This window comes from Myotis yumanensis, unplaced genomic scaffold (assembly GCF_028538775.1).
Source record: "Myotis yumanensis isolate MYYU_CA2020_CCGP unplaced genomic scaffold, mMyoYum1.0.hap1 SCAF_2, whole genome shotgun sequence".
Taxonomy (NCBI): domain Eukaryota; kingdom Metazoa; phylum Chordata; class Mammalia; order Chiroptera; family Vespertilionidae; genus Myotis; species Myotis yumanensis.
The window spans coordinates 151,527,726-151,533,725 of record NW_027223753.1 but is presented as its reverse complement, the minus strand read 5'-3'; the positions used below and the strand labels follow the sequence as shown (position 1 = coordinate 151,533,725).

Sequence of the window (6,000 nt, the reverse complement as noted above, 5' to 3'; positions counted from 1 at the left end):
CCTTGGGCAGCTGCTGTGACTAAGCCAGTGCAGTCGGTGGGCGGTCGGTGCCTCAGGTAAGTTTGGACCCCAACTGCTGGGCAGTTCCCACAACTCCCCCCACACCCTCAAATCTGTTAGGGAGCAGTGAACCCCACTTGGATTTCCCTCAGACTGAACCACTGTCCCCTAGACTTTCCCTCGTCCTCCCTCCGGATCCGTTTGACAAACTTTTGAAGAGACTGGCCTTGGCAGGCACGGAGCTAGACACTGGACACAAAGCGGACACCGTTCCTGCCTGTAGGAAGCTCATCCTCCGGCAGGGACAGCAGGAGTCCCAGGTAGACCCGGCTGAGAGGAAGCAGGGAGTCGGGTGGGCAAGTGCCTGGCTTCCAGGTCAAGCAGCCGCTCCACCCCACCCACACTTGGCTGTGGGACACTTGGCAAGGTGAGCCTCTGCCCTTCGGTTTTCTCATCTCTGAAAAGGAAGATGGTAATGCTAATTTCATGGGGTTCTTGTCACAGTGAAATTGGATAATGCAGGTAAAGTGTGTAGCCCATGAGTCACACATAGTCAGTGCACAATTAATACTTTTTTCATTCTAATAAATACAGTGGTATAAAAGTAGTCAGTGTGTCCAGTCAGTTGTGATTTGTTCCAGGTGGCCATGGACTAAAACTTTTGAGGAGAGATTAGGGTGGGGGAAGTGACAAGAGAGGAGCTATAATCCTAAAATGAAGGGTCTCATGCCATGCCAAAGAGTCTGAGTCTTTATTCTGTGGCAATGGGGAGCTAAAGGCTTTATATACAGAGTGGTACATTAAAAGCTGTGCTTTAGAAATACAGGAGGCAGTGTAGGGAATGGACTGACGATGGGAGAGACGAGGATGCAGCTGTGGTAGGGTAGGGCTGAGACACGATGAGGACCAGAACTAGGGTAGAAATACATTCTAAAGGCTTAAAAACTGCACACTTGGCGACAGGACTTGCAAACAAATTGTATGCGCTGGGTGAGAGGGAAGGATTCAAAGAGTAACTGCTCTGCTCTTTTTCACCTTAAAATGCACCTGACTCAGAGTCATTTTGAGAAATAGATGAAACAGGATGTGTAGAATCCTTCGAACTATGCTCGATACATGGAAAACATTAAAAAAACAAAAACAAAACAAACGAGCTATTATCCTTTCCATGGTTGTATTATCCTTTGTAAACGCTGAGTGTTTGTTTTTATGCAACAATCTCTATGAGTCTTAGCATGACCAGCTCCAGCACACGTCTGAGCTTGTGAGAATGCACTCTAGTGAATGAATACAAGCAATGTCACCTTGAGGAACCTTTCCTCTGACTCCCAGATAACCTCCTTCTAGCAGCATGCCCCTCTGCATCACTGCACTATGATTCTCTTTTTCTTTACACTTCCTCAGGGTCGACTCAAAACTTGACATTCTACCTAATTGAGTTGGTTAGCAGAATTCGCTAAAGGCTGGACTAATGAGCCTGAATCTAATGAAAGTAGATTTAAGATAGTTTTGCAAATAGACTCCCAAACCCAGCTAGCTCAGTTGTATAAGACAAGACTTGGCTAAGAACACAAATAAGGTTTAGTCATTCTAGTTGGTTACAAACTGACTATGATGAGTCTCTATATGAGGATGTGTTGGGAATTAACTTTCTGAGCCATCAAGATTCTGAAAAGAGTTAAAGCCACACTAGTGAGGAATAATTTAAAGAATTGGGATGCTGTAGTTGGGAAAAGAGAGGGTCTGGGAAGAAAAGTGAGCCAGTTACACTGATTTGAATGGCTATAACACACAGGAAAACTTGTTCTCCATCCCCAGAAGAAGAAGGACCAATAGATTCAAGTTGCAGGGAGGAAGATTTCAGGTTAATATAAAATGAACTGACGAAGAACTAGAGCTGAGCATTGGCAAGATGTGCACGCCCTCTTACTTGAAATGTTGAAGTGGAAGCTGATGGCTCTTCCCTTCATTTGTTCATTTTTTCAGGAATTAGTACATTCATCCGTTCAGCCATTTTACCTACCGAGTGCCTATGTGCCGGGCACTGTTCTTAAAGCTTTACTGTATTAACTCGACATCTCAGAGCAACCTTAGGGAGCAGGTACTGCACTTTATGGAGGAGAATACTGAGGCACAGAGAAGTTAAATACTTAATACCTCACAACTGTTAAGAGGAGAGCTGCTGGAAGCCGGTCCATCCTTGCTGCTTGACACAGTCGCTGCAGGGAAGAAACATCTGCACAGCATATGTTTCAAGGGACCTGGCGTATATGGCATACTGTTCTTAATATGTTTGCTCCCCTTCTTAGCGCTATATGTTTTAACCAAGGTCATCTCTCTGAGAAAGGTTGTTTCCCCAGGTGGGGATTTCCCCCTGGAATTAAGGATTAACAGGACTAAGGGAGGGGATAAAATCCCTTAACTAAGTGCCAGGCGGGTAGTTAATCACTTTAACTACAAACAATCACGCTTAAGCTACATAATCTTTACTTAGGATAATCTCCTTCAGTTACTTCCTTGTAGCTTAACAGAACAATAGAGTAGTGACCTTGGAATGGAGATAACAAACGCCCTAACTTTTGGAATAGAATGGATAGGATTAAAATCAACTGGTATAAATACAGGAGAATAAATATAGAACCTGGCTGGAGAACCTGGCTAGAACCTGGCTAGAGAACCTGGCTATGCTGATCAACTGAACGCTGTCTCCGCGTCCTTCCTTCACCGACTCCGTCCACACCTTTGGGAACCCCTGGACCTGTTGGGGCTGGACCCCAACAGAGAGCCAGACTTTCAACCCAGTCAGTCTGATTCTAGCCAATACTCTCAGCCTAACCAACACACCAGACTCCTTTTCCAATGGTGCTGGGCTCCGTGTTGTAGTTGTGTGACTTATGTTGGGGGTGGAGGGTTTAGTTTGGACTAGGTAAGATCTTTTTCAGCTCTGAAGTTTCCATGATTGTATTTATTGGGCCTAGCTGTATTAGAGAGAATATGAAGTAATTGTAGTAAAAATAACTACCAGTTTCAAATATCTACTAGGTGCCTTCTATAAACTCATGGCCCTTAACCCTATTATCCTTGGTTGCACAAAAGAATTACTTAGGGAGCAAGATCCCGAGAATGGAATGGAGTAAAAAGTTTTTCAAATGATTCTAAGGTGCAGCTAGAATGGAGAACTATAGGTATAAAGAAAACGAGATTTAGATCTCTGATAGGTACTTGACCTACCACTGCTGGCTTTAGGGGGCCATGAGCCAGGGAATGCAGGCAGCCTGTGGAAGCTTAGACCAGTTCCTGGCCTATAGCCAGCAAGAAAGCAACCAAACTTGGAGATAATGAATGAGTGTAATTTTAAGCTGCTAAATTTGTACAACAGCAATAGAACCCTAAGTATATTTATAGACTAAATTGTTATTGAAACTTGCAAACAAAATATTTTAATTTAGACCTTCACAATACATCATTAGTTCAGCTTGATTGGCCAGCCCACTGCCTATCTTTCCTCCTTACTTGGGGCCTGCATCATGGCAACTTAAAGAGTAGTTTAGTTTCTTGCCAACACAGTAATGTTAATTTTTATCAAGAAAATCTTTATCTGTAGTCCCCAGTTCAATCATGACTCTTTGACTGTCCTGCTCTGGTCAACCTTGGATGGGTCTGAATCAGTGATTTAGAAGAGAAGCTGATTCTGAGACTATATTTAAAGAGAAATGTCAATTCCTACTTCTTAGATTGTAACTATTTAAGGTCAGGGGCTGTTTATTGCTCATCTTTCCATGCCTAGCATAATACCATCCTATCTAATAATAGACAAACATGGAAATTGACCGTACCTTTGCTACACCTCCCATTGGCTAATCAGCACTATATGCAAATTATCCCAACCAAGATGGCGTCCGGCAGCCACGCAGCTGAAACGAGCAGGAGGCTTGCTTGCTCCAGTGATGGAGGAAGCCAAGGTTCCCCGCCTGCCGCGGCCCGGCTCTGAGCTCCGAAAGCAACAAAGTTTCAATTATAGAAGCTAAACAAACCCCAGATACCTGCTTTCAGCCGGCCGTAGCCTCAGAGCTGGAGCGAGCAGGAGCCGGCTCTCAGCTACAGTGACGGCAACAAAGTTTCAATTATAGAAGGTAAATAAATCCCAGAATAAAAAAAAAAGAAAAAAAGGAGAGGCTGGGAGCTTCAGTTGCCAGCCAGCCTAAAAACGGCCCTCAGCCCCTCACACAGACTGGCCAGGCACCCCAGTGGGGACCCCCACCCTGAAGGCGGTGTGACCAGCTGCAAACAGCCATCATCCCCTTATCCAGGCTAGCCAGGCACCCAAGCGGGACCCCCACCCTGATCCGGGACACCCTTCAGGGCTAACCAGCTGACCCCCACCGGTGCACCAGGTCTCTATCTATATAGTAAAAGGGTAATATGCAAATTGACCCTAACAGCAGAAGGACTGGGAATGACTGGTCACTATGACACACACTGACCAGCAGGGGGCAGACGCTCAATGCAGGAGCTGCCCCCTGGTGGTCAGAGTGCTCTCACATGGGAGGAGCTCTGCTCAGCCACAAGCCAGGCTGATGGCTGCCAGTACAGCGGTGGTGGTGGGAGCCTCTCCTGCCTCCTCAGCAGTGCTAAGGATGTCCGACTGCAGTTTAGGTCTGCTCCCCGCTGGCAAGTGGACATCCCCCGAGGGCTGCCGGGCTGCCAGAGGGATGTCTCATTGCCATCTTAGGCCCAATCACCCGGGGAGCGGGCCTAAACCAGCAGGTGGTCATCCCCCGAGGGGTCCCAGACTGTGAGAGGGCACAGGCTGGGCTGAGGGACACCCCCCCCCCCCCCCGCTCCGTGCACAAATTTTTGTGCACCGGGCCTCTAGTCTATAATAATACAAGCGTAATATGCTAATTAGACCGGATGTCCTTCCTTCCGGACAAAGCTGTAGTGGGTAGGGGCCAAGGCAGAGGCAGCAGAGGCCCCCCCCCCGCCCCGGCTGTGGCGGTGGGCGGTGATTTGGGGCTGAGGCAGAGGCAGCCGTGGCGGTGGCGGGGGGCCAAGGCCCTTGCATGAATTATGTGCATTGGGCCTCTAGTTTGTATATAAATATGCTCAATTTTGGGAATTGAATTGATTTAAATTATGAAGAACCTTGAAAGCAAGGAAGAAAACAGCATTTAGGTATGTTTGTAGCTATCTGAACAAATTTACCTAATAAGTACAAGATAATTTGTAACCAAGCTGCAATAACTGACATTGCCATGCAAGGCCAACTATTTTTTACATTAATTATCATTAATTATTTTTAAATCAGTGACTTATATAAACACAGAAAGCAAGCCTGTGTATCCAAACTTGAAGAAACAAGAAATGTACTGGATGATAGAATTTGGAGTTTAAACAATCTTGCTACTTAAAAATTTTCTGTCATTTGATTTTTATATACTTTGGGCATATATTCTGCTATCCAGTGAGAGAAAATAAGGAAGGAAGGAGAGAAAAACAACCAAAAGGAGAAAAGAAAAAACCTCTGTTTCTCTCTTTAAAGGGTAAAACATCATCTTGGTAACCCAGAAAAATGGCTCCAAGGTATTAAACACAAATTTAATAAAATGAGTATCAACTTGGACATATCTTTCTTGATAATAGTTTATAGTAAAAACATTTGGGCAATATGCTATTGTCCCCCAAATCAAGAGATAGCATCATTGTGGTGTCACTGCAGGAAAACATCTGGAATGAACCCTAATGTCCAGATGAAGGGAGGTGGCAGCCATACTGCACACCCCACTGACCAGGCGGTACATATCACATCTGCTTTAGGCATACTAGTCTTTCTTTCATGACCAGGAAGGTATAATAATGCACAAGTTCAATTAAACCTCATAGCAGCCTTCTAAGTTAGTTTTTTCTTCGTTCCCATTTTACAGTTGAGGAATTGATCAAAAGTTTAATTAGCTAGTTACATGGCAGAACTGGGATTCAAACCTGAATCTAACAATAAAT

The 6,000-nt window shown here is 45.1% G+C and overlaps 1 protein-coding gene across 4 annotated transcripts in view; it reads left to right on the top strand.

Annotated features, from left to right (window-relative positions):
- CFAP44 (cilia and flagella associated protein 44) overlaps nt 1–6,000 on the top strand; it is a 116,107-nt gene continuing 110,107 nt past the window's right edge. For all 4 annotated transcript variants that reach the window (XR_011470306.1, XM_070406195.1, XM_070406194.1 and 1 more), the window contains exon 1: nt 1–56. The gene's annotated coding sequence lies outside the window, so the exon portion shown is untranslated. The remainder of the gene's footprint in view (nt 57–6,000) is intronic.